This window comes from Canis lupus, chromosome 8 (genome assembly GCF_003254725.2).
Source record: "Canis lupus dingo isolate Sandy chromosome 8, ASM325472v2, whole genome shotgun sequence".
Lineage (NCBI taxonomy): Eukaryota > Metazoa > Chordata > Mammalia > Carnivora > Canidae > Canis > Canis lupus.
Genome location: NC_064250.1, coordinates 58331192 through 58357239, shown reverse-complemented (window position 1 = coordinate 58357239; position 26048 = coordinate 58331192). Strand labels below are relative to the sequence as shown.

General features: G+C 37.1%; 1 long non-coding RNA gene across 3 annotated transcripts in view; it reads left to right on the top strand.

Moving 5' to 3' along the window:
* The window catches only part of LOC112657291 (uncharacterized), a 125798-nt gene that overhangs the window by 29574 nt on the left and 70176 nt on the right, over nt 1–26048 (top strand). Inside the window, exon 5 of one of the 3 annotated variants that reach the window (XR_003134955.3) lies at nt 4492–6001. The exons of the other annotated variants lie outside the window; for them this stretch is intronic. This is a non-coding gene — a long non-coding RNA (uncharacterized LOC112657291). Of the gene's footprint in view, nt 1–4491; nt 6002–26048 lie in introns of those variants that run through there. 3 annotated transcript variants of the gene reach the window in all.

The window sequence follows — 26048 nt, the reverse complement described above, 5'->3', positions numbered from 1 at the left end:
TACTTGTCTGCCCACAGCCAATTACTAACATCCTGTCTTTCCCAGAATAGCATCCAAAGTCCATCTGTTGACCTTAAGTCCCTCCTGCCCCCCCATGACTGTGTTCACAGCTACCTCTCTAAGCTCCTCTTCTAACCCTCTTCCCCCTGATTCTCATGGTTATGACTACGAAGGCCTGTGATTGTTCCAGAACTCGGCAAGCACAATCCTGCCTTGGTGCTTTGGCCCCTCCTGTCCTCTGGACTGGCCTTTTCCTGGGTACACACGTGACTCACTCCCTCAAGTACACAGGTCTGTCCAGACACACACTCAGGAGTTCTTCCCTGACCTCCCCTTATAAAACAGGTACCACTGTCTCCCATCACTCTCCACCACCATCCTCAGCCTTATTTCTTTTTATTACTGCTACCTGACCTAGTATATCTGTTTGTTTCTTTGCTTTGGTCAGTCTGCTCCCACTACAATGACAGTTCTTGGAGACTTGTAGTCTGCTTGTTCACTGTTTTATCTCTAGTGGGTGGAAAAGTGGCACATAGTAGGTACTCCATAAATATTTGTTGAGTTAATGACTAACTAAAAGGATAAATCAATGAAAGACCGCGAAATATTCATTACCATGGTATTTCCAGCCATTAGGCAGGTTCCATTTTTTCCTCCTGAATGAGAATGTTCTCTTGTATGCAGACAACATGGAGACAGATTCCAATCCTCAGTCGAGGGATATCTCATGTACTGCTTCTTCTTGAAAACTTCCTCTCAATATTTGTGATCATTTTCTTTAAATTTTCAATGAGCCTGATTATCGTTTTTTAAGTTTTTATTTATTTATTCATGAGAGACACACAGAGAGGCAGAGACATGGACAAAGGGAGAAGCAGGCTCCTTACAGGGAGCCCAATGCAGGACTCAATTCCTGGACTGGGGATCACACCCTGAGCAGAAGGCAGATGCTCAACTACTGAGCCACCCAGGCATCCCAAGCCTGATCATCTTAACCAATAATTTATCTATGATTACCCATGGTCTTTTGTTATTTCTGAGTAGTTTTCTTTTTTTTTTTTAATAAAGATTTTATTTATTTTTGAGAGAGAGACAGAGAGAGAGAGAAAGAGAACAAGCAGAGAGAGGGGCAGAGGGAGGAGTGAACTCCTCACTGAGCAGGGAGCCCAATGTGGGACTGGATTCCAGGACCCTGGGATCATGACCTGAGTTGAGGTGCCCATCCTTCTCTCAGTAGTTTTGATCTTCTGAACACAAGTATTAGTAATTTGACAATATTTGCTCAAATTATGCTTCTTTTCTTTTTTTTTTAATGGTTTTAATTATTTATTCATGAGAGACAGAGAGAGAGAGGCAGAGACACAGGCAGAGGGAGAGAGGGAGAAGCAGGCTCCTTGTGGGGAGCCATTGCAGGACCAATCCCAGGACCCTGGGATTATGCGCTGAGCCAAAGGCAGATGTTCAACCACTGAGCCACCCAGGTGCCCCCCTTCCTTTTCTATCATGCATGGTTGTCAATGTAATGCTATTTAGCAAGAGGCAAATACACACTTGTCACTTGCTTGTGATAAATACTACCTATCATTTTTAAGTAGAAGCAGGAAACAGCAATTTGTCAAAAAAGTAGTATTCAATTTTAGTCGAGATATAAGTGTGATGGAATAGCAGGAGACATGGAAAGGTAAGCTGGATGTTTTATTTTATTTTATTTTTTTTAAGATTTCATTTATTTATTCATGAAAGACAGAATGAGAGAGAGAGAGAGAGAGAGAGAGACAGAGACACAGGCCTAGGGAGAAGCAGGCTCCATGCAGAGAGTCTGACATGGGACTCAATCCCGGGTCTCCAGGATCATGCCCTGAGCTGAAGGCAGCACTAAACTACTGAGCCACCCGGGCTGCCAGGATGTTTCAATATTATGTTGAAAAATGTATAATTTTTCTCTATAGGAATGAGGAGACATTGGGTATTTCGAATCAATGGAACAGTGTGGAAGTACTAACTAATCTTTAGAGGAATAACCCCCACAGTACTGTTTAGGCTAATTGGTTACAATACAAAGAGAAGCTGGTTGGTTCAAAGGCCATCAAAGTTGGTCATCCTGAACCAGACCACCGGCCTAGAAACAGAAAGAAAGGAGTCATATTTTTTGATATTCCTCACTTTTATTGAAGCATATACTAACTGGGATGGATCTGTACCATGCTAGCTGTTAAGATTATAAAGATGAGCTTTGAGTTTCATTGACATACCATTAAAATCACTTCATTATCTATACTTTTTCTTCCAGTCCAACAATCCCAGTTCCTATTTACAATGTCATGATGCATATTCATTAAGACTAACAAAAGTAATTTACATAGCATTTTGCAATTTAAAAATAGCCCTCATGTGCATTATGTTATTTGATCTCACAAGAATGCTGGAAAATAAGCTCAGTGGGAAATTCCCTTCAGTTTTCAATAAGAAAACTGTAGGTCAGATCTGTTAACTAGCCCAAGGTTACAGAGACAGCTGCTGGTAGATTCAGAATTGAACCCATATATTAAAGTTCCAAACACAATATGGTTTTCCTTAGAATTTTGCTTCACATATTCTTCTAAAGTTCATGAGAAAGTATTTTTTTTATCTACTGATTCCATTCGGTTGTCTTCTCCAGAACCTATGGTTTATTGTCTAATTCCATTAACTATTTTGTTATTGGTTTTATAAGAGATATCAAAAATGCTGAGTTATATTATTTTTGTGATATAATTGCCAGGTTGTAAATACCAAAATTAAAAACAACAACAACAACAAAACTAGGCTTTCTCTTACCAGGTCAAAGCTTCTGTTTCTGATCTTTTATTTAAAAACTAAGTAAGAGATTTTAAAGACATACATTCCATAAATAAAATTATATCGTCTGTCAGTTTAAAATTTTAAAGTGAAAATGGAAACTCTCTTTAATTTAAATTTGTGTGAACATTAATTTTTTTGTTCAAATACATTCTCATAATATGAAAAGCTAACAAATGAATTAGATGGAATAGTAAATTGTCAAATTCTATCGGAAAACATTAAACTAGAAGCTATACCTCTCGTAATTTTTGTTCTGTGAGGTATAATATTGACTGATTTAGCAGAGAAACAAATCAAACTATGAATATAAACTGTCATGAATTTCAGATGTTTGTGAAAGTAGACATCAGCTCATTAAGACAGGTTTTATTCATTCATTTGTTTGTTTGTTTTTTAAAGAAAGATCATACTTAACACCTGTACCTTGGTTTCTAAATCACATTTTCTTTTAAAAGATTTTATTCATTCATGAGAGACTCAGAGAGAGAGGCAGAGACAGAGACCAAGGGAGAAGCAGGCTCCCTGTGGGCAGCCTGATGTGGGACTGGATCCCAGGATCCCAGGATCATGACCTGAGCCAAAGACAGATGCTCAACCACTGAGCCACCCAGGTACCCCCAAAATAGTATTTTCCAATAAAAGAAACTGGGGCTTTATGGAGAAATGACTGATTTTAGGGCTGAGGCTGGAAACATACAAAATAAGCCTCAGGAATCTTGCAGTCACAGAAAATAAGGAAGTATTCAAGGAAACAAAAGGTTGGAGACATATGAAAGGCAGATAGGAACCTGATAGAGCTCCCTATGGGCAAAGCTAGAATAATTTGAGCAACAAAGGAAATAATGTGGTATTGTAATGTAACCCAGTTATAAAATAAGCATAATGAGACCACACTGATACAAATCAATAAATCAATGGAAGAAGATGCAAAACTTAAGTTAACCTTTTCCTTAGTCCTCTAGATTATAGCTCTATGCAACACAAATGAAAAATTAGGAAGGAATGGAAGTAGGCACACTATTCTAAACTGCTAATGAAAACATAATTGAGGGCGAAGGTAGGAACACCAGGGTCCATTCACATCGGATAATGAACACTTACATGTACCTAAAAGACTCTGTCAGAGAACTGGAAAATTCAGATTGGAGAAGGTCCAACAGATGCCTAACATGAATTAATGATTATTAGGTATAACAGCCTTATTTTAGAAGATGAAGATTAGGAAGAGAAGCTTCTCATTGTCACACAAACAGTAAGGAGAAGTGAAGACACTCCATCAGATTAGATGCTTTCAAATGCTGAATGGATCTCATGCTTTTCAGAGATAAACAGAAAACAAGAGCTGCATTAGGTCTTCAAAATGATAGTGAGCAAAAAAAGGAAAACAAGTACAATTCCAACTGATTCCACCAAAGCAGGTCTCTCTAAAAACCTATCACTGAAAGTGATTTGCTACAGGATTCAGATGAAACTTTAAGGAGATTTATATGCCTGATATCATGAAAAATGATGGAATAGGATATGATCACATAGATTGAAGAGATTATAAAGAGATAAAAAGGAGTCGAAATTAGATATGTTTTGAAGAAATTAAGAAAGAATAGAAGGGAAGTTAGAAAAGAGTAACAGACATATTATTTTCACCCACAGTAGCGGAAGACAGAAGTAAAAGAGAAAAAACTGTTATCATCAAATTCAAGAAAAATTTGGGCTCCCCCTGAAAGTGAGCAAAATCAGGGATTAAATAACCAGAAATATAATGGAACATCAGTAAAACAGTTGGAAGAGAAACATCGTTCAAAAATATACTGAGAATACCTTTTGTTTCTGAGCTGATGTGAAGCTTTAATGTGCAGATTAAAAAACTCATATAGCATCATCAAACATAATACAACGATAACATCATCAATCTATGGCCTGGAGAATTATTTGAATTTTAAGGGAAAATTTAAAAATTATTCTTTCAAGCATCTAGTCAGTATAGGCATAATACAAATGAACCATATTCAGAGTGATTAAACACAAAAAGTGCATAAGCAGGGAATCTACAGAAGATGATGAATTTACAAATCTTGCTGTTTGGATGATGAAGATGAATCTACAGAATTGGGGAAGACAGAGGCTAAATATAGACCATACACAGGTATTCATGTAGAAGGGTCCAGATGATTTAGCCCTACTTCTATTGATAAAATAATGTTGAGGCTTGAAGCAAATCATTTAAGTCTTCTTGTCTCTACTTTCTTCATTTGTGAACATTGCACATCTTAGTGATGTCAAAGTACTAATTAGTATTTTAAAGTCCCACACACATGCTGACTCTTTTCTCTTTTCCAGGATATTGTTTTCAGGAAAGTTCTGTGATCATGAGTTACCTAGCCTGTCACCCTTACTCAAAACCATCATTCCTAAGACTGTAGACCTTTCTATCTCATTGTCACTTTTCCAGTTCAGGCAAGAGTAATTCCATTTATCTCATTTGTATTCAAATGACAGTACACAAAATAAAAGCTATGAAATTTTCTTGATTTTTTTTTTCAAATGGGTTTTGCTTCTACAAAGTCTTTAAAATAGCTTCTCTAAGTTGAAACTGTGATACAATTCATTGACTTCATCTATGTTTGCCTCCTGCTTCACCACTAGCACATTCCCAGCCTGGTGTTTTCTGAATGCCATGACAAGATTAAAAAAAAAAAAAAAAAGTTTGCTATTTTCATGCCTGTGTTCATCTGATGTTGAAAGACTCCTTTCAAAAAAGACTTTATAATAAATCAATTTGAGGAACATACGTCCATTCTTGTATAATTGCTGCAGAGAAAAGCAAATCAAACAAACAGAAAAGCATGAGAATTCAATTCATACCATTCCAACGCATAGTTTTTTTGTTCTACGCAAAGATAATAAGAAATCTAGGTTGTTGAATGAGGTTCCATAGTTGCTATATGAGCAGTTCTTGATGAAAACTCCACAAATTTTAAGATCTTCAGAGAATCAAATGGGGGGATTGAGAAAAAAGGAACATGCCATTTTCTGAAATGATTTCAAGTATGTATAAATGACTTATATAAATGAAGAATTCAAAAGCATTTAGAGGTAATCAGAGAATTGCCTGATGATGCTTTTTTTCTACATGTCTTTATTAAGCTCTGGAACCCATGCTAATTAGGATTAGTTTGATTTTATGTATTTATAATATTAATAATAAATATTTTGTTAAATGTTTTTCTGTTGCCAGTTATTTTTAAGTGTTTACATATATTAACTCATTTAATAATTGCATTAACACTATGAAGTAGGTGCTCTTACTATCATAACTTTTTTTACAGAGTTTCTATAAATTAATCATGCCCAGCCCCATAAGGTTAGTACATGGTTAAGCCTGAAGGTTAAAACTGAGTAGTCTGGCTCTAGAGTGTTATTAACACAACATTTCACTGCCTTCCTGTAATATAATGGAAACGCCAAATAAGGTTTTAATTTCCCAACTCCATTTTCCTTATTAATTTCATTAGAAACTTGAAGACTGAATGCCAAAATATCTAGTTTTATAAATCTAGTTATTGCTAGCATCTTGAGAATTTAACTTCATTATTTGATCCTTGTCTTTCAATATGAGACTCCACTGACCTTTTAAAGCAAAAGCCTCAGGTTTTCCATAATTCCAAGAGACTGGACTATATGACATTGTTTCAGTTCCTATTGTAACTTAGAGAAAAACCTCACAAATTTTAGATTCTTTGAAAAATAGAAGACTACTTTCAAATTCCTCTTGTAGGAACCCATTTGGATGGCTTCAATCCTGATAGGATCAGGACATCTATGAAAGGAAAAATGGTGGTAAATATTATAACTAAAGAGAAATGAGGAGGGAGCTTCTGCTGGCAACTTAACCCATTATTGCCATTAAGCTCACCCTGGTGTTACTGCATCCAATAGCGACTGTATGCTGCATTGAAATTTGGTGTTGCTGCTGTAATCACACACTATGGGTGACTTTTAGGCATTTTAGTTGAGGTAATTGCATTCACTATATTGAGGCACCCTTTCAGATTCCTTATTTGTTGGTGATTACTGGTCTGGGGCTAGTCATCAGGCTTTCAGAAGAGCAGTTTATATTAACCTGACATGACTGCTAAGTAACCCAGACTCCACTTTGTATTACACAGACAATGACCTTCCATGAATCAACCAGGAACTAACTATGGGTCTGTGTAACACATTTGTGCGAGCTGATTCCCGTGTTTCTCAAACACCTTTTTTTCAGAGGATGCATGGGAAGTCATTCCTCATCTCTGTTTTGATGCTAATTAAAAGTGATTGAAAGAAAAAACAGAATATTTCTGAACAGGCAATGATCAAGAAGACTTTCAGAATCAATGAGCTGCGCCAATTCCTGAACCTAATGCCATTCGACTTCAGATGGTTGATCTATCTGAAAGTATGTGGGTTCCTTCTGGGCCTACAGTATTCTACTGAATATCAGCATTCTCTTCTCTACCCTACTTCCTAGGCCACTGAATGAATAGGTAGAAACAATTTCCTTCCAAAGCTTTTAAAGAACATTTTTATTTTGTCTTGTTTGAGAGAGAGAGATGAGAGAAAGAGAGAGAGAGAGAGAGAGAGAGAGAACATGAGCCGGAGGGGACAGCTAGAAGGAGAGGGAGAGAGAGAGAATCTTATACAAGCTCTATGCCTAGCTTGGAACCTGATGGAGGCCTTGATCTCACAACCCCGCGATCATGACCTGAGCTGAAATCAAGAGTCAGACACAACTGACTGAGCCACCCAGGTGCCCCAAAGAGCATGTTGAAATAAGACTTACCAAAAATAAAAACAAACTTTATTCAAAATATACACATCAGGTAAAATGTTAACTGTATATTAGTTGAAGGCTTACATTGTAGATGTTTTTAGTTTTTAAATTTTTCTTTAATTTTTATCAACACTTCCTAATTTATTTTTTTTATGATTTTATTTATTTGTTCATGAGAGAGAGAGAGAGAGAGAGAGAGACAAGCAGAGGGAGAAGCAGGCTCCATGCAGGGAGCCTGACGTGGGACTCAATCCCGGGACACTAGGATCACACGCTGGGCCAAAGGCAGGTGCTAAACCGCTGAGCTACCCAGAGATCCTAACACTTCCTAATTTAAATCAAGCTCCATTTATATGAAAGTGACTAAAAATACAAAAATATTTTTTACAAGGGAATAAAGGGTGAATGTGGCCAGAGCATCATTTTTTGAAGAAAAAAAATAAAATGTACAAGTTTATCATTTGTAATAATGAAAGTAGCAATAAAGCTACAAGCTAAACAGCATGGAGAAGAACCCCCTGGAATCTCCATGTGGATGTTATCTGCTTAAAGAGGCAAAGAAAATGGCCATTTATAGCTTGTGAAATGTATTACAGCATGTTGGCCATATGCTGTTTGTTAAAATTCAAATTATGAGATTCATTAGAAAGCCAGAAGTAACGATGAAGGAAACAGAACCCTAGATAAACAGCAGTCTGACAGATAATTATCACTGCATAACACTTAGCATTTCTTTTATACTTCCCTCTCTCCCACCAGTTCTATTCCTTGACTATTCTGAACTCTGTGTCTAAATGTTCTCCATAGAAGGTAAAAAAAAAAAAAAAAAAAAAAAATTGGGATGATTATCTCTTATTTAGGATAGAAAGATAATGATTTCTCCATTTGGCCAAATAGAGGTCGGGGTCCTATGAATACCTATGAGGCAGCTATAGCTCTGTGCTAGGCCTGGATTCCTAAATGCAACAAATCTTTATTGGTGGTTGCTAATTTCTCACTGGGAGGGCAGGACTGGCAGGATTAGAGTCAATATGATTGATTTTCAGACTTTGCTCAGCTCTTTTTAAGATCTTGGGTTGTATTATCCGGTATAGTAGCCGCCAGCCATGTGTAACTATTTATACTTAAGTCAATTAAAGTGAAATAAAATTAAAATTCAGGTCCACCATCACACTAACCATATGTAAAGTGTTCAGATACAGATACACAACATAACCACCACTGCGGTAAAGTCTGTTGGACCGGTTTGGTCTTGGAGACAAACTGGTGTATATTCAGAGATGCTTCTTATTTGCAGGAGACTTTTTGTTTTGTTTTGTTTTAATTTACTTCAGAAAGACTCTGGAAACCCATGACTAACTATGTAAGACTTCTTCTAAAGCAGCTCTTGACCTTCTTTTTCTAAGTCAATAATCTTCCTCTATTCTTAGGATGATTTCTTTTATTAAAGAGATTACATTGTCACTTATAGATTCACTTACATGCCCTATAGCCCTTTAGGCTGTCTAAATTAATGCCATCGCAGAGAATAAGATGCTACTGCAAATAACATTGCCACATTCACATTGCAATATAGGTTAAAAGAAAACAATGTCTAATAGCTGGTAATGTGAGCTATTGGTACAGGTTGTCATCCGGAATCAAGTTATTTTGTGTCCTTAAACTACTCCCTTTTTCTTCTCATCTTATTTCAGGATCAAGCTTTAAAGGCTTGACTGAGCCAAGACAGCATCATTCAAATATGCCTAGATTCAGTTTTGGTGTTTGTTCTATATATTTATTTATTTTTAAAAATTTAATTCCAGTGTAGATAACATACAGTGTTATATTAGTTTTAGGTGTACAGTATAGGGACTCAACATTTCCGTATACTACTTAGTGCTCAAAAGATATTTGCACTCTTGGTGTCTGTTTTTGAATGTAAGATACACTAATTATTTAAGAGCTAACAGGGAATTTTATTTATTCACCTGTGTATTCATTATGCTTTGTAATGGAACAAATAATCACCTTGGTACTTAAAGTCTGTCCTTTCCCTATGCCCTAGTCAATTAAGGTTGCATTTTGAGCACATTATTCCAGACCCACTGTCAATTCTAGATTACACTCCAGGTTTGTGTGCAGGTGTGTGCATGTAAGTGAAGGATAGGGTCGCCGTGGTTCTTCCTCGGACCAGTAAAATTGTGATGATTATAATTAACCTGTTACTGTATTTCACAACTATCTGATAATGTCTTGGGAATGCAGAATCACGGTTGGCCAAATTCTCTTTAACCTCCTTTGACTAGCTTATAAACGACAGAAGTAGAATAATAATGGACTCATAATTATCTCATTGCATTGTTCTAACTCTCCCACTTCATACTTACCAGCCCAGGTATCATGTAAGAAGCTGGAAATACAGGACTGAGTGATGCACACACTTTTATTCTTTTCAGTAACCAACCTGTTAACTTACTTTTCTCCTCAAATTATCAGTTCAAAGATTGCCATCATCTACCAAATAAGGTGAGCTGGGTTTGTTTCTTTGTTGTTTTTTTTTTTTTTTTTCCTTTATCTCACCTGAATTATGCAACATTTTACATAGCTAACCATTCTCTACCCCTTTGAAAAATTCTCTCTTTTCCTGTCTTCCATGGCTATGTTACTCCAAGTGGAGCTAGCAGTGGACTGTGGGTCTGTAAAGTCTTTGCTACCAGTCTGTAATGAGACAAGGAGCTTGTGCCAGAATGTAAATCAACTGTTTAGCTGATTTCTTTCTTTTTTGGTAGCAATGATATCTATCTTGATGAAGAAATTAGCGTGTTGATTTAATTCTAGTACTTACTTTTTATCTCATCATAGACTGGCAATCTCAGTGGTACTTTTCTATTCTAGGATCATTTCCTAATTCCTTGGTTGCTTCTTTTCTCCCTCTCAATGATAGCTTTATAGCTATATATAGGTATATATATATATACCTTCTCTTAACTATTAACATCACTTGAAGTTCTTTTTTTTTTTAAGATTTTATCTATTTATTCATGAGAGATACATAGAGAGAGAGAGAGAGAGGCAGAGACACAGGTGGAGGGAGAAGCAGGCTCCATCCAGGGAGCCTGATGTGGGACTCGATTCTGAGACTCCAGGATCAACCCTGAGCCAAAGGCAGGTGCTAAACCGCTGAGCCACCCAGGCGTCCCTCACTTGAGGTTCTTAAACCTACATATAGAGAGAAATAATAAAAGCTCAATACTTGATATTCTATACTTGATACCTTGTTCCCCTTTCTAATTAAAAAAATGTGTATGTATATGTGGAGTGGGATGGATGGGTGTGCATCAAGTCATATATGGAAATTGATGATCACCTGCAAGATTCCAAGCTTTAAGGTGCAGATGATTGTCCATTCAACAGGCTTGGATTCATCAAATTAGTCCTTAGCGTTCTCCATTCTTCTGGAACCCCTGCTTCCAGCACATATTTTGGCATGAGAAATACCTGATTCATGAAAGAGTGAATCAGCTAAGGTGCTCTTAGGCTTGATGTCTAATTCCAACTAAGCCTCATCCTCTAGAGGGACTTTTTTGTATCTCAAAAACCAGATAAATAAATTCTTCCCAGGGGAAATGGTAATTCTAACTTTTGTGTACTTTTATTCTCTTTCCTATCATACTTCTCTATTAGAAAGTGTCAGACTCTAATTAAATATTTTCTTTACATGTCCATGCTCACCTCATAATTTTCATACCCAGAGGACAGATCGAATGAAAGATAATTAACTTTTTATTTTGCCCCTATTACATTCCAGTTATCTTACTTACATGCGTGACTGACTTTCACCTTCTACCCACTCTCTGGGTGAAAGAAATATCATTATTTCTAATGTTTCAAGATGAAGAATTTTAGACATGGAGAGATTAGGTATTTTGCTCAAAGAAGAACCAGCAGAGTCATGATTCATACTGGCAACTTCAGTTTTCGTTTGTTTGTTTTCATTTTGGCATTCCTAAGGTTATGCAAAATTTCTAACAGTAATCTGAACTTCATTATGAATAAATGCGGCAAAAATGAACAAACAAAAGCAATCTGATTTGAATAATGTACCACCTACACCAACTAGCCAACCTTAACTGCTAGATGCTTACTTAGGTCCCTTAAATATCTTTGAAGATATTCATAATTTAAAAAAATATACCCAAAAGTTTATATATCATCAAAACCAAACATCAGTGGCTAAATCTTCAATATGTGTCTGTGTACATGTGTGTGAGTGTGTGTGTGTGTAAGTTGGAGTTGGAAAAAATTGGGGGTAATAAGGGCCTTCATGTCACTCTGATAAAAAACCAGAAATGTCTGGCAAATATATCTCCATAATTTTGTAAATTCTGGAATTTTCAAAGTTCTGAGGGGATATATGCTCTCTTAATCTTCCCCAATTTCCTTTGTCCATCAACTGACACCGAAAACTTATCATATGTCCAACACTGTATTTTTTCATTCATTTATCCAGCCTAGGCCAATTCTCACCTGGGTGCTTGTTCTACTGAGATTTATCTCCCATAGTTAATTAGGGAAGTAATAATTAGTCTCTGTTACTCTAGGCATTTTCCCAGAGTAATTCACTGATGATGCTTATGGTGTAACCATAACTACTGAAGACCCTAAGAGTCAGTGGGGAGAGTGGATGTCGGTTTGTCTTCGGGCACAGAAATTTCCTCAGTGGAGCCCGGTTATCAGAGTAGCTAAACGCCTGTTCAAGTTGCTCCTAAAAATCTGGGCATGGAATGGGCCCCAGAAGTTTACAGAACTAATGTGATTCCTTCGATTATACATTGCCAAAGTCTTTCTACATAGAAATCTTTGAATTAACTGAAGCTGCCGAGTGAATTTGTCTACGAGAGAAAAGTCATTAAGAATAAAGTTAGAACCCAGAATGTTATATTGGTTCTTCAAAGTTTTATTTGAGAATCTGATAAATCCCCTGCTTAAATCATGTTAAATTTTCTACCAAAAAGTATACTTTTATTCTAATTAGAGTTTTATTTTAGGTTAGGAGGAAGAAAAAAAAATAAGAGATGACTCCTTAAAAGTTTGGAATGCATAAAGTATAAGGTTTTATTATCCCAAAGAGAGACATTCTATTATGCAAATATATTAATTCAGTTGCTGGTATCGAGATTTTAAATAGAAATAAGTTTAAATAAGGAATTTTATGTTAAGGGATTACTGAGTAAAATAATGAGCTATTTGGTATTGCTTAGGTTGCATATAGGTTTAAAAAGATCTTTTTAATATATATTTGTTTGTGCAAACCATGTCTTATGACTGCAAATTCTTCCAATTGCTCTAGAAATAGGAATCATAATTCAGAGCTAGAGTAAGCAAACAAGCACAAACATTGAACCTGAAAATGTGTTTGACATAATGTACTTACTTTGAATCGAAGTTGCCTACGTCCATTAATGTAGAATAATGGAATAAGACTTTACTAAGGTCTCTGTTATCTATTCATATATGAGTGTTGATTCCATTTCAAGTCTTATGAAGATAAGAAAATGTGTTGCGTGTGCATGCATGTATATATATAAATATAGGGAAGTAATTATATATAAAATTTCTATACATATGTATGAAATATATAGTCCACATCTACACATGTAAAGTGAGGGGAGGGACGGGAGAAATTGGTGACAACAAAACAAAACAAAACAAAACAAAACAAAATGCAGATCTTTAACATTGGCCAATCCATTTTGATGAATGTATGTTTTATAGAAATACATTTTAAACTCTTGTCTTATTCCACAATAAAAGAAATTTTTAAACTTTGAAATATGAGATCCACACTAGTGGAGACATTTGCCATGTCTTTTTGACCACTTGATATCCTGGAGCACCCATCCTCATTTCGAGAAATTTCTTACATGTAAGTAATCCACACCTCTCCAAATGAGAGGCCAGCCTATGGCCAACCTCCATGTCCTCTCTATCTGCATGTGACATGAGCTTGCCTGGCCAGGCTGTGCTTCAAGCAGTGAAGCAGATGTGCAGATTCCTCTCTCCCATGAGGGCAATGGCAGACATCTGTGTATGGGTCACAGTGACCACAGTACCAGCCGTGGCATCCAGGCACTGGTGCAGGGATCAGAGCAGGGGAAAGGAGGTCTCTAACAGGGCGGTCCTGCCTAGAGATTCTGATGAGTGTCTTATATTTCTTGTAAACCCTTTTCTAGGAAACTAAAGTAGGTTCTAGTATTTGCTTCTAAGAACATTGAGTGGTGCGCTGCTCCAAGCCATGTCCTCTCGCCTACTTAAGGACTTCTCTTAAGGACTTCTCTCTTTCTCTCCGCCTCTCCATCACCTTTTCTCCTCTTTTCTGAATCTTTCTTGGCAGCATACACAAGTTCTATTTTTTTTCTCCAATCTCAAAGACTCCCTTAAAAACCATCAAGCTTCCACATCAAGCTTATGCCTCTATTACCTCTGCCCTTTTTTAGCAAGACTCCTCGGAGTTTCATGCATACTCCCACTTTCCAATATATATCTCCTCCCATTACCTCCTGAAACCACTTCAATCAGGCCTTTTCATTGAAACTGCACTTTTCAAAATCCCAGCTGGCCACTACACCACTAAGCCAACCTCCTCCTTGTTAAGGCATGCTGTGCTCCCCCGCCTTGGTCCACTCACCTGCAGCTGCCATGAAACTGATGGCTGTCTCTTCCTTGAAGTGCATCCTTCACCTGCAGGACAGCATATGCCCTTAGTTTTCATCCTTTTCTGTTGCCATTCTTTTTTTTTTCTCTCTCTCTTTTTTATGTCCTTTTAGACTTCTACATTTTGTAGTGATCCAGGGCTCAGTCCTTGTAACTCTTTCTCCGATATCTGCACTCACTTGGCCTCATGGTTTTAAACACTAACATGCTCATCCCTTTCTTTGAACTCTAGACTTCCAAGGCCACCTGCCTATGCGATATGTCTTGTTGGAGGTCTTATATACATTCCAAATATAATATGCGGCAAATTGAACTTCTGATGTTACCCACTCCTCCTAATCCTACTCTTCTTAGCTTTCCCATTTCAATAACAAACAACTCAATTCTTTTAGTTGCTTAAGTCAAAATACTAGATCCATCTTTGATTCCTCTATTTTCTCCATCTATCTTGTCCAATCACTTAGGAAATGCTGTCACTACCTTCAGAATATGTCCAGGATCTGAGCCGTCTCCATCATTTCCACATTCACGTATCTGGTATAAGCCATTATTACCTTTTATGTGGATTATTGTAGTAGTCTCCAAACATTTTTCATTCTTAATTCTTGCCTGTTTTCCATGATCTATTGTCAATATGGCGGCACAATGATTCTTGAGTGTAAGTGAAACCATAGTCTATCTCTTTTCAAAAGTTTCCAAAGTCCAAGTCTTTGCAGTTGTCCGTTTGCTTCAATGTTTTCTGGCCACGTTACTTTTCTCACCACACCTCTGGGTGATACAGTCACTCAAGTAATTTCAGATGACCTCCTTTCATGTTTCTAGAACACTGCAGACACACCTTCATCTCAGGACCTCTGACTTCTAGTTTCTTTAGCCTCTTCCCTCTTCCCCAAATGGCAGCACATGTGTTACTTCACTTTCTTAATGCTTTTACTTAAATTCCTCTTTCTTAATGAATCTTCTGGCCACCCTAACCAAAATTAGAAGCCCTTTCTGTATCCAATATAGTATTATATAGCACTTATCATAATCCGGTATATTATTGTTCCCTTCCACTAGCACATGGCTGCCAAAGACTAGGACTTCTCCTGTGGCTGGTACATAATAGGATTAGAGGATGGCCAAATGCTCCTGGTTTGCTTAGGACTTGTACAAGCTTACTAAAAGATGAATATCCCAGGAAACCTCTGAGTTCCAGGCAAACTGACACAGTTGTTCACACCGGCTCAATTAAAATTTGTCAAATAAAAGAATGAGAACAGAGGTATGAGTGTGTACTCTACCTAAAGCTTAAATCTATAGGGTGTTTAACCTAAAGTTTTATGGAATAACACACATGTTATTGCTCAATCTTAGGTGGCTGAAGGCCAGTTTTATGATGCATCCATCGTGAAATGAATAGATCTAACCACATGGAATGACACAAAGGAAAAGCATAGGCATTTCCACAATTATCACCAAGTACTGTGTAACCGGTAGCCCTAAATGGGTAACATTATTATTAGATCCATACACATAAGTATTATCTCTAATCCTATTACAAAGGGTAATTGCTTATAAGATGCTTATCCTTTTGACTGGCAGAAAATTTATAAAAATATGGAATGCAACTTAAAGAATACACAGTGGTGAGAGTCAACCACATCATTACTGACTGGCAGGAAATGACGATCATAAGTAAATAACAACAGAATATTGACTTAGCTGACCTCAATTATGCTTTCAATTAAGATTTGTGGGTTTCAACCATTAGCTAAAATCCATCCTTTAGACAAAAGTCTTTGTGGGGGATCCCTGGGTGGCTCAGCAGTTTAGTGCCTGCCTTCAGCCCAGGGCATGATCCTGGAGACCCGGGATCAGAGTCCAACATTGGGCTCCTTGCATGGAACCTGCTTCTCCCTCTACCTGTGTGTCTCTGCCTCTCTCTCTCTCTCTGTGTCTCTCATGAGTAAATAAATAAAATCTTAAAAAAAAACGTGTTTGTGGGATACAGAAGCTCGTGATTGTTGTAGGCTCATATATTTACTGCAGTATTAAATAGTATTTAATATTTTTGTACCAGTAAGACTATAATTGTTTTGTATATTTATAATATACACATTTATAAAATATTAATACCAGTTTTTAAAAACTTTTTATAAAATAAATTTAAACTTTTAAATATAAATATCCCAGTCCCTCAAAAAAAAAAAAAATAGAGCCTAGAGAAACAAGAGTTAAGGGTTACTTTTCCCAAGACTCATTCGATAGAGTGTGGCTTCCTTTTATGCTTCTTTAGAAACTGGCTCCATGTGAGCTCAGCTCATCTTGATAAAATGTGAGGTGGTAGATGTGCCAATTCATTCTGCCATGTTGTACAGTTGCATCTGGCCTCAGGTCATGTCAGAGAGAGACTGATGCTCTCTCAGCCATTATTGAAATAAGATAGAAAGGCAGATCCAGGCTCTGACATATGCCAATCACTCCGGGGGAGAAGCTGATATTTCCCTTTATCATCATTCCTCTTACTGTACAACAATGCAAGGTGGGATCCCTTACTAGAATCTGATGTCTGGCCCTGCTAGGTCCCTGTAAGCTGCCTCTCAGAACTTCAAAAAAAAAACCTAACTGCTTGTCCAGAAGGCCTTGTATGTGCCTGGTGGAGTCATTTACTTTTGTTTGCTTGGCTATTGGTATGATGAATCAGTCTTCTGGTCCAGCACCTACTATGGCTTTCGGGACAGGAGTCAAAAGGTCAAAGATCAATGGCTCATCCTAGGAGTGGGAGATAATTGATAATTGGTTGGTTTAAGATAGCCAGTCTTCTCTAAGGATTAGCATAACTGATGATTGACCATGGATACTAGCCTCTTAAAACCCAAGGAACTGGAAACCTGGAGGGATTAGAGTCCTCAAGATAACAATATATGACTATAATTGATGGCCTTGGTGAGGTACCCAGGAGGAGGTAGACCCCTACCAATGACATGGCTGAAATGTTTCCCTTCATAAATATTTTTCTGAAAAAGATTGAGTAGAATGTTCCTTGACAAAGTGCCATATATGCAAAGCATTTTGGATGTTCTTATTTTAACAAGATTAATGAATGCTCCCCTTTTATGACACTTGTGCTGTGATTGGGTGAATCTGAGAAGACATACTGTCGTTCAGGTTCTATGAGCACTAGATGACTGCCAACTATGAGGAAGATGACCTAAGGAGAGAGGCCATATGAGGCTCTCAGTGAAGAGATAACCCTGGGATCTCTGTAACTGCGTGATCCTCCCTTTTGTCCTACTGAAGTCTTCTCCATACTTCCCTGCCTTGTTCAATTTCTAGGAGTATGAACCCTAAAATTGTATCCCTAAGGTACCCTTACTGGCTGGTTTCTTCTTGGGTTCATCCCATGAAGGGCACCAATCAGATGTCTGAATGGGAGAGGAGACAAAGGAGGATTATATCTTCCTTCTTCCCTTTCTACATCAAAATTACATTTTTGGCAGTAGCTGTATCCTCATATGACTACAGCTCCATCTTCCAAATGTCCTATTCCCACTGGACTCTGGTAATTCTATTTCCTTCCATTATCTCTTCAGCTTCAAGGTGGTGATTACTTCCCTCTGTCACTAATCCCCTGGTCTCTACCATCTTTTGTTTGTTCTCTCAATGCTACCCACACCCCTGTAAAGTAGATTTTTATTAATGTTTCTATTTCCTCCTGTATGGAAAAACAGAAGAAAAATCTTTCTGCTGTTTCCTCTTGACAATACATTTTAATCTTTACTCCCACACATGTTAGGCTAAAAGGGGTATACAGTGGGGACTTTTCCTGTCCTTAAGAATTAGATTGATTGGGGTGGAACTACAGTGTGCAAACACCAAAAAACCCCAAACAGATAAATAACCAGAAAGTTCTGAGTTAACAGAAAAGATAATTATTTCTTCTTAAATTTCAAGGATATAATAACTTTATGAAAATTTAGAAGGGGGAGTACAATTAAAGATCAGTTTTGGGCAGCCCTGGCGGCCCAGTGGTTTAGCGTCACCTTCGACCTGGGGTGTGATCCTGGAGACCCGGGATCGAGTCCCACATCGGGCTCCCTGCATGGAGGGTGCTTCTCCCTTTGCCTGTATCTCTGCCTCTCTCTTGCTCTCTGTGTCTTTCATGAATAAATAAATAAAATCTTAAAAAAAAAAAGATCAGTTTTGTCATCTACTATAGTTTTCACCCATAGTGGGTACTCAGCACATGCTAAATAATGTCCTCTGATGAGCAAAGTGAAATTTTACTAAGGTTCAAATAGATGTATTGCTTTGGGAATAAGCAAACAAGACAGCATGGAGTGGTCAACATGTAAATTGATGTGAAAAGGAAATTGCCCACAGTTGTCAAGTATTCAGAACAGAATAGCAAAAGCAACATTATGGGAGAAGAAAGTGCTAGTAGAAATTGTCACTATCAAGGAAGGAAAAATGCAAAGCTACAAAACTACAAGAAGGTAAGTTTAATGTTGACCATTGCTTTTACGAAAACTAATGGGCCAATAACGCATTACTTTCTGAGAGCCCAGTAAGCACCAAATAAAAGGGCATTAAATATTCGCATTAGAGTCTATGAAATATGCTTTCACATGATACTTGCCGTTTGCTTCTGTCATAGGTTCATCCAAAGTTATTAAATTTTAAAATTGCACTAGGACTTTTTATATGTAGTGCATTTATAGCCTCTGATTTATATAGCACTTTTCTTCCATAGAACTATTATATCCTCATTCTCCAATTCAATTGTGCTTATGGTTAAATATAGCAAGCAATATATGTGTGTGCTACATATATATATATATATATATATATATATATATATATAATGTTATATAAATTTTTCTTGATTCTTTATATAACATATTTCCTGAAATTTTGCAGTGGGTCAGAATGGAATTGCAAGATGATTGAGATATGGAAAGGTATTTGCATCCACAGGAATGTGATATGTCTCAAAATTGTCTCTAAACAGCAATCTTTCCAAAGCAGGCAGCCTAATATGTATGAAATCTCATTTTATGTGCACTTAACTTACCTAAAATCAACTATATATGCTTTCCAAAGAATCATAGGGAGAAAATAAATAAAAATTGGAATTGTGCAAGCCATTCTTTCTGCTGTTCCTTGCTCTGAGCAAGACTGAGCTTCCTCACCACTATTAGAGGGAGAGAATCTTAACCAGATGAACAGGGTGCTAATGGTTAAAAAACATGCACTTTTTTTTTTTTTCCAATACATACCTTAATCTCAATCCACCTAATGCACTTGATGATAAACCAATGAAACAATGGTCCAACCCAAGCCTGAAAGAAAACTGCTCTGTGGGAGTCACTGAATTGAAGGACTGTATGATAGCCTTTAACAAAATTTGCTAAGAGATTTTCCAAGAGTAATTTTACCAGTATCTGATGATTGCCTTGGCACTGACCTTAAACACCTGCTATGTAATGTAGTGCAACTGCACTTTACCCAGAACAAAATCTCTGTGACCTTCTTGTGGTTACTACAACAATTCAGTTCAAGATTGCCACTGCAGTGGACCACACTGAGGGGAGATTTAGGCAGTGGTAGACAGGCCACTAGGAATAATACTGCAAAAGAGTGGAAACAGGCAGTCACAACCTGTGTTGGAGAATGGCCTCTAGAGATCTTGCCCTGAGACCTTGTCCTAATGTATTGTGAATGGGATGGGTCTATGGCCCTCTATAGGACGGTGGTCAGGTGACTCTGAGGGTCATTACTCAATGTCCCTTGATTATTAAAATAAGAAGTTGTAATATGGGGAGGGGTGCATTCAGGTGGCTCAGTGGTTGTCTGTCTTTGGCTCAGGGCATGATCCCAGGGTCCTGGGATCAAGTCCCACATCAGGCTCCCTGGAGGGAACTGCTTCTCCCTCTGCCTGTGTCTCTGCCTCTCTCTCTCTGTGTCTATTATGAACAAATAAATAAGAAATCTTTGAGAAAAAAAGAAGTTGTAAAATGGAATACATACTCTGCCATTTGGAGGCTATCTTAATTTGCACTAATTATGAAGTATGGTCATTCAATATATGCCCACATAACTGAGTCAGAAAAATATCCTCCATCAATGAAAAGATGCCTTGGGTAGCAATCATAATATGTCACATAGGGGTATATAGGACAACAATAATCAAACCATCCAGCTTCCCTGGCTGCTATTAAAGAAAAACATTCCTATTCCTGAGCTACACGATTTTCAAGTAACCATTATCCAATGCCTTTTATGTGTCTCTCTTTATTCTTATTTCTGAATTTGAGTTTTTATTGTGGTTATCTTATTCCGTCTCCACCCCTCTGTGCATGTGTGTATGTGTGTGTGTATAGAAAATACAGATAACTTGTTAGTTGTCATAAGCACAGTCTTATTAGTTGATAGGTTATCCTACCAAGAAGAGCCACATCCAGATTTGATAGAGAAGACTGTGTTTTTCCCAGAGAGACTTGACATTGAGCTGGATACAGTAAATGGGTGGAACTTTGGGCAGAGGAGGCAAGAACCAAAAGGAAACTCAATGACCAGTCAGTTGCCCTGTGACAGAGCCTGTTACTATTTCACTAGAAATCTTTAGGTGGCCTCCTTTGCTATTATTAGGTGGGGACCAGGTCACAGGTTTTAATCAGTGGGATGTGCATGGACGTACTATAAGCCACTTCCAGAGCTGTTTATTAAAAACCTTAGGTATGATATTATAGTTCTTTCTTAACCTTCTTTTTTTAAATATTGTATTTATTTATTCATGAGAGACACACAGAGAGAAGCGGAGACACAGGCAGAGGGAGAAGCAGGCTCTCTATGGGGAGCCCGATGCGGGACTCAATTCCAGGACCCCGGGATCACCCCTGAGCCTAAGGCAGATAGATGCTCAACCACTGAGCCACTCAGGCATCCCCTTTCTTGCCCTTCTGAAGCAAACTTAGAAGGCATGTATTCCAGACTGCAGAGCTACAAGGTGGAAACAAATACCAAAGCTATGTCTGACAATGGTGTGAGCAAAAATATACACTTTTGTGTTATTTTATTGAGGTGTGAGGTTTGTTCCTAGAGAGAGATGACATTGCTTATTTTTTTTTATCAAGTCCTAGTTTTTATTCATAATATGATTAACTCAACTCAAGAGGTTTTTAAATTAAGTGTTCTTGACACCTATGCTATTAAAACATCTAAAAAAGAGTAAAAATATAAACCAGAGAGGACATGGTCTCAGAATAAGTAACTAGAGTGGAAAGCCTATGCTGCTGGTCTCACAGCATGTTTTGTTCACAGTTACAGTGTTTGGCATATAGTAGGTGCTCAGTTAATATCTACTTGAAAGGAGAAAGCTCCTAATTCTTCCATCCATGCTTTATACAACTTCCAGCAGTCAGATAAGTAGTATTTGACAAGTAGTATTTGAGAAAATGTGCCTATTATTTTATGAGACAGCCTGGAAAGTATTTAATATTACAATCTAGTAATGTATGAATATTTTTTTAAAGATTGAGATGTTTATAAGTCATTGAAATCTTGCTTTCTCAATATCTTCAAAGGTCAACCAACTTAGATATTTCTCACTCACTCCATCAAGTGAATAATATTTCCTGTGTGAAAGAATCTGTCCCTTCCTTCCTTCCTTCCTTCCTTCCTTCCTTCCTTCCTTCCTTCCTTCCTTCCTTCTTTCTTCTTTCTTCTTTCTTTCTTTCTTTCTTTCTTTCTTTCTTTCTTTCTTTCTTTCTTTCTTTCTTTCTTTCTTTCTTCTTTTCTTTCTTTCTTTCTTTCTTTCTTTCTTTCTTTCTTTCTTTTCTTCTTTCTTTCTTTCTTTCTTTCTTCTTTCTTCTTTCTTTCTTTCTTTCTTTCTTCTTCTTCCTTCCTTCCTTCCTTCCTTCCTTCCTTCCTTCCTTCCTTCCTTCTTCCTTCTTCCTTCTTTCTTCTTTCTTTCTTTCTTTCTTTCTTTCTTCTTCTTTCTTCCTTCCTTCCTTCCTTCCTTCCTTCCTTCCTTCCTTCCTTCCTTCCTTCTTTCTTTCTTTCTTTCTTTCTTTCTTTCTTTCTTTCTTTCTTCTTTCTTTCTTTCTTTCTTTCTTTCTTTCTTTCTTTCTTTCTTTCTTTCCTTTCTTTCTTTCTTTTCTCTTCCTTATTCCTTCCCTACTTCCTTCTTCCTTCTTTCCACCTACCATTTCACTTGCAAAAAATGAGTGTATGGAATGGAAGAGATGAAATGATTGAGATTTCTTTTTTTGGATTATTTGTTATTCTGATTCGTAGCTCAGGAAAATGAGAAAGCCTACTTCCCACTACCACCCATCACTCCTTTGCTATTTTTTTCAGAGTCACTAAATTTCCAGCGGTAGCTAAAAACTGAGGGGAAAAAAAAAAGTGAAGTAGAAGTTTGGTTGTTTTGGAATAAATATTTGATATATTTTGCTCTCCTTTTGCTACTTCATTTGCATTAAAAACATGCTTTCACTCTTTAACATGGCATATTATTGCATTACTTAGGCTTCATTAATAGTCAAATTCTGCACTAATTAAATTGTTTCTCCCTGAGAAGTTTCTTTTTTGTATAAGCTAACTATGGCATGCAAATATGTATGAACTATATGTATAAATTAGAAACTGTTTAAGATATGTAGCCATACTACTTTTATTATCAACAGTATGCAAGTCCATGGGCCAGATGAAGAGATTGGAGGATATATAATTTTCAAAATATACCCTTTTTTCTTTTTTCCTTGTAAATTTAGGTGACTCAAACATATTCGGCTTCTCAGGCAGCCTCCTCCATTAACCTACCCACATACATATAGAATCTGAGAGTCAAATGTTTTTCTATATCTGCTATCTCTTTTTTGTTCACCCCAAGTTGTAGGATTGTGCTCTCGTTGGAGCCATTCTTGTCCCGCAAGTGTCTCCATCAGAGTTTCATCTGTCTCAGAGTGAGTTTGTGAGACTCCATTGGATAGGATTATATTTAATGCTAAAGGGATTTGTAAAAGTCTCATGCATAAAATAGCATCTGTAAGAAAAGAGGAGAAACATAAGACACTTTTGTCTTTCAAAAACTTAAATTGTCCCTGCTTCTACCATCCGAAATCCCATGAGCTTTTTGGGTCACTATATGAAACATACCGTCACAATAACAATAGGCTGACACTGCCAAGAAAACCAGGCCCTGTTTGATAGCCTCCAGTGTCAAATGGCAAAAGGTAAAAGGTGAGCAATGTACTCAAATTGTCCCTCTTTCTTTTCTTTCCTTTTTTATTTTTTAACTAAGCAAATGTAGGCATTTGTCAAGCGGGAGTTACAAAGATTGGAAAGAGGAAAATAGACAAGAGAAAATTTGTTTCATTGTTTTGCCAACTCCCCAGGTCTTATTATTAAGAGGAGAAAAGATGACAAGATGAAAGGACATTACTCCTAAAGGAAAAAAAAAAAATCAATGACATCTCTCCTGGAAGAAATATCACCAACCAGGGATGCCTAGGTGGCTCAGGGGTTGAGCATCTGCCTTCAGCTCATGGGGTGATCCCAGGGTTCTGGGATCAAGTCCAGCACTGGGCTCTCTGCAAAGAGCCTGCTTCTTCCTCTGTCTATGTCTTTGCCTCTCTCTTTGTGTGTCTCTCATCAATCAATAAATAAAATCTTAAAAAAAAATACCCCAACCAGTGAAGAATTAAAAATATATACATTGCTACAGTAAAACAAGGCAAAGCAACACAAAAAGTACAGTGGTAGAGTAATTAGAAAAAATAATATCTTAGGCAGAAGAAAAAAATATTAAGTGTTCTATTAGTATATTGGTATCATTAACATGGAAAATGTCTGTCTTTGAATTTGTTGCCAGCTGGTATTTTGATATGAGCTGGCATATGAGAAAGAGGCTTTGAATTCCAATTCTAGTTTTGTAATATAATCACTTGGTAAGAGTGAGCTGGTAATTTCTTTTCATGAGCAAGATGGGAATAATGATAATGCTTTCTCACATTATTTTTGTAAGACTCGAACTGGTTGGCAATAATATGTTTGCATATTTCTAGAGTTTAATTAACTTATCTTCTCATACATCATTTCAGTTGTAAAACTCTTAAAGATAACAAGCATTTCCATTCAACTAAACTGATTGGAGAAGAGTAATAATCTTGGCAGTTCCTAATTTCAGATCTTTCTAATATGCTCATTGTCTAGTATCAAAAGCACTTTTGAAAAGTGGAATATTTAGCCTCATCTTGAAGCTCAATATTTGTAAGTAATAAAAATGGTGTGGACACCTTGGACCTTTCTAAAATGACTCTATACATCTCTCAAAGGAGGAAAAAAGCTGGCATATGAGCAGTAAGGAAGAGAATGGAAAAAAACGGAGGGGCAAAATCCTAGAAGGTAATTCATATATCCAAGAGAAATACATGGACTCTATTTTATTCTCCAGAACACTCGGTGCTTTTTTTATTGGTTGATGCCCGTGGAGTTTCCATTTTGAGCTATTTTCCCCTCCAGGCTCTCAGCCCTCTGCCTCTTTTTATTACATCAACAATCTGACACTATAATGTGTTCATGTCGTATATTAATACGTGTTGGAGGGACAATTCACTGGAGTAAAACCCTAAAAGCCACTTTTTTCAGGGCACTAATTTAAAAACCTTTAATAAGAAAAATTTCTTAGAAGATAAATATATAGCTGAATTTAACTGTATGAATATACTTAAGAAAATATTCTGAAATGAGCTCTTCTCCAGAAAAGGTTTATTCTATTTACTCTACCTATAGCCTTGGTCCTTTGTTAGATTATTTAGAAAGAGAAAGTCCAGCCAGGGCCAAGGAAACGAATGTGACCACAGAGTTTGTAATTCTTATTACTATTATTCTTCTTTAACTTTGGGTAACATACTGTGCTTGTTAGTGACTTCATGAATGAAAAATCTTCCTGGGCAACAGATTTTCTAAAAACAGAATTCATTTTCTTTTTATTCTTTTTTTTTCATATATTTTTTATTGGAGTTCGATTTGCCAACATATAGTATGACACCCAGTGCTCATCCCATCAAGTGACCCCCTCAGTGCCCATCACCCAGTCACCCCAACCCCCCACCCACCTCCCCTTCCACTACCCCTTGTTCGTTTCCCAGAGTTAGGAGTCTCTCAGGTTCTGTCACCCTCTCTGATTTTTCCCACTCATTTTCTCTCCTTTCCCCTATAATAATGGCTTAATTATAAGCCATTATAATAATATAATGGCTATTAAATCTACCTACTGACGTCAGAACCTTTCTGGATCCCAGAATCAGATGTCTCATCATTACTGTCTGTCCCTTATCTTATTCTCTTGTACCAAGGAACAGTCTGAGCAGTAGTTTTAAACTCATTTTTCCCTTCCTTAACTTAGGAGGACAGATATCTTTTAGCTCTTACATAATTTTATTATTTCTTGTATGTGAAAAAAGTTGTTGCAAGTCAAGGGAAGGAAAGATGAACACACTGTCTTTTTGTTAAACTGATAAAAAAATACAAGGGAAATGGCTCTTCACTTTAATTCTGTCTTTTTTTTTTAAGTGTGTTATTTATTTATTTATTTATTTATTTATTTAAAATATTTTATTTATTTATTCATAAGAGATGCACAGAGAGGCAGAGACACAGGCAGAGGGAGAAGCAGGCCCCATGCAGAGAGCCCAACGTAGGACTCACT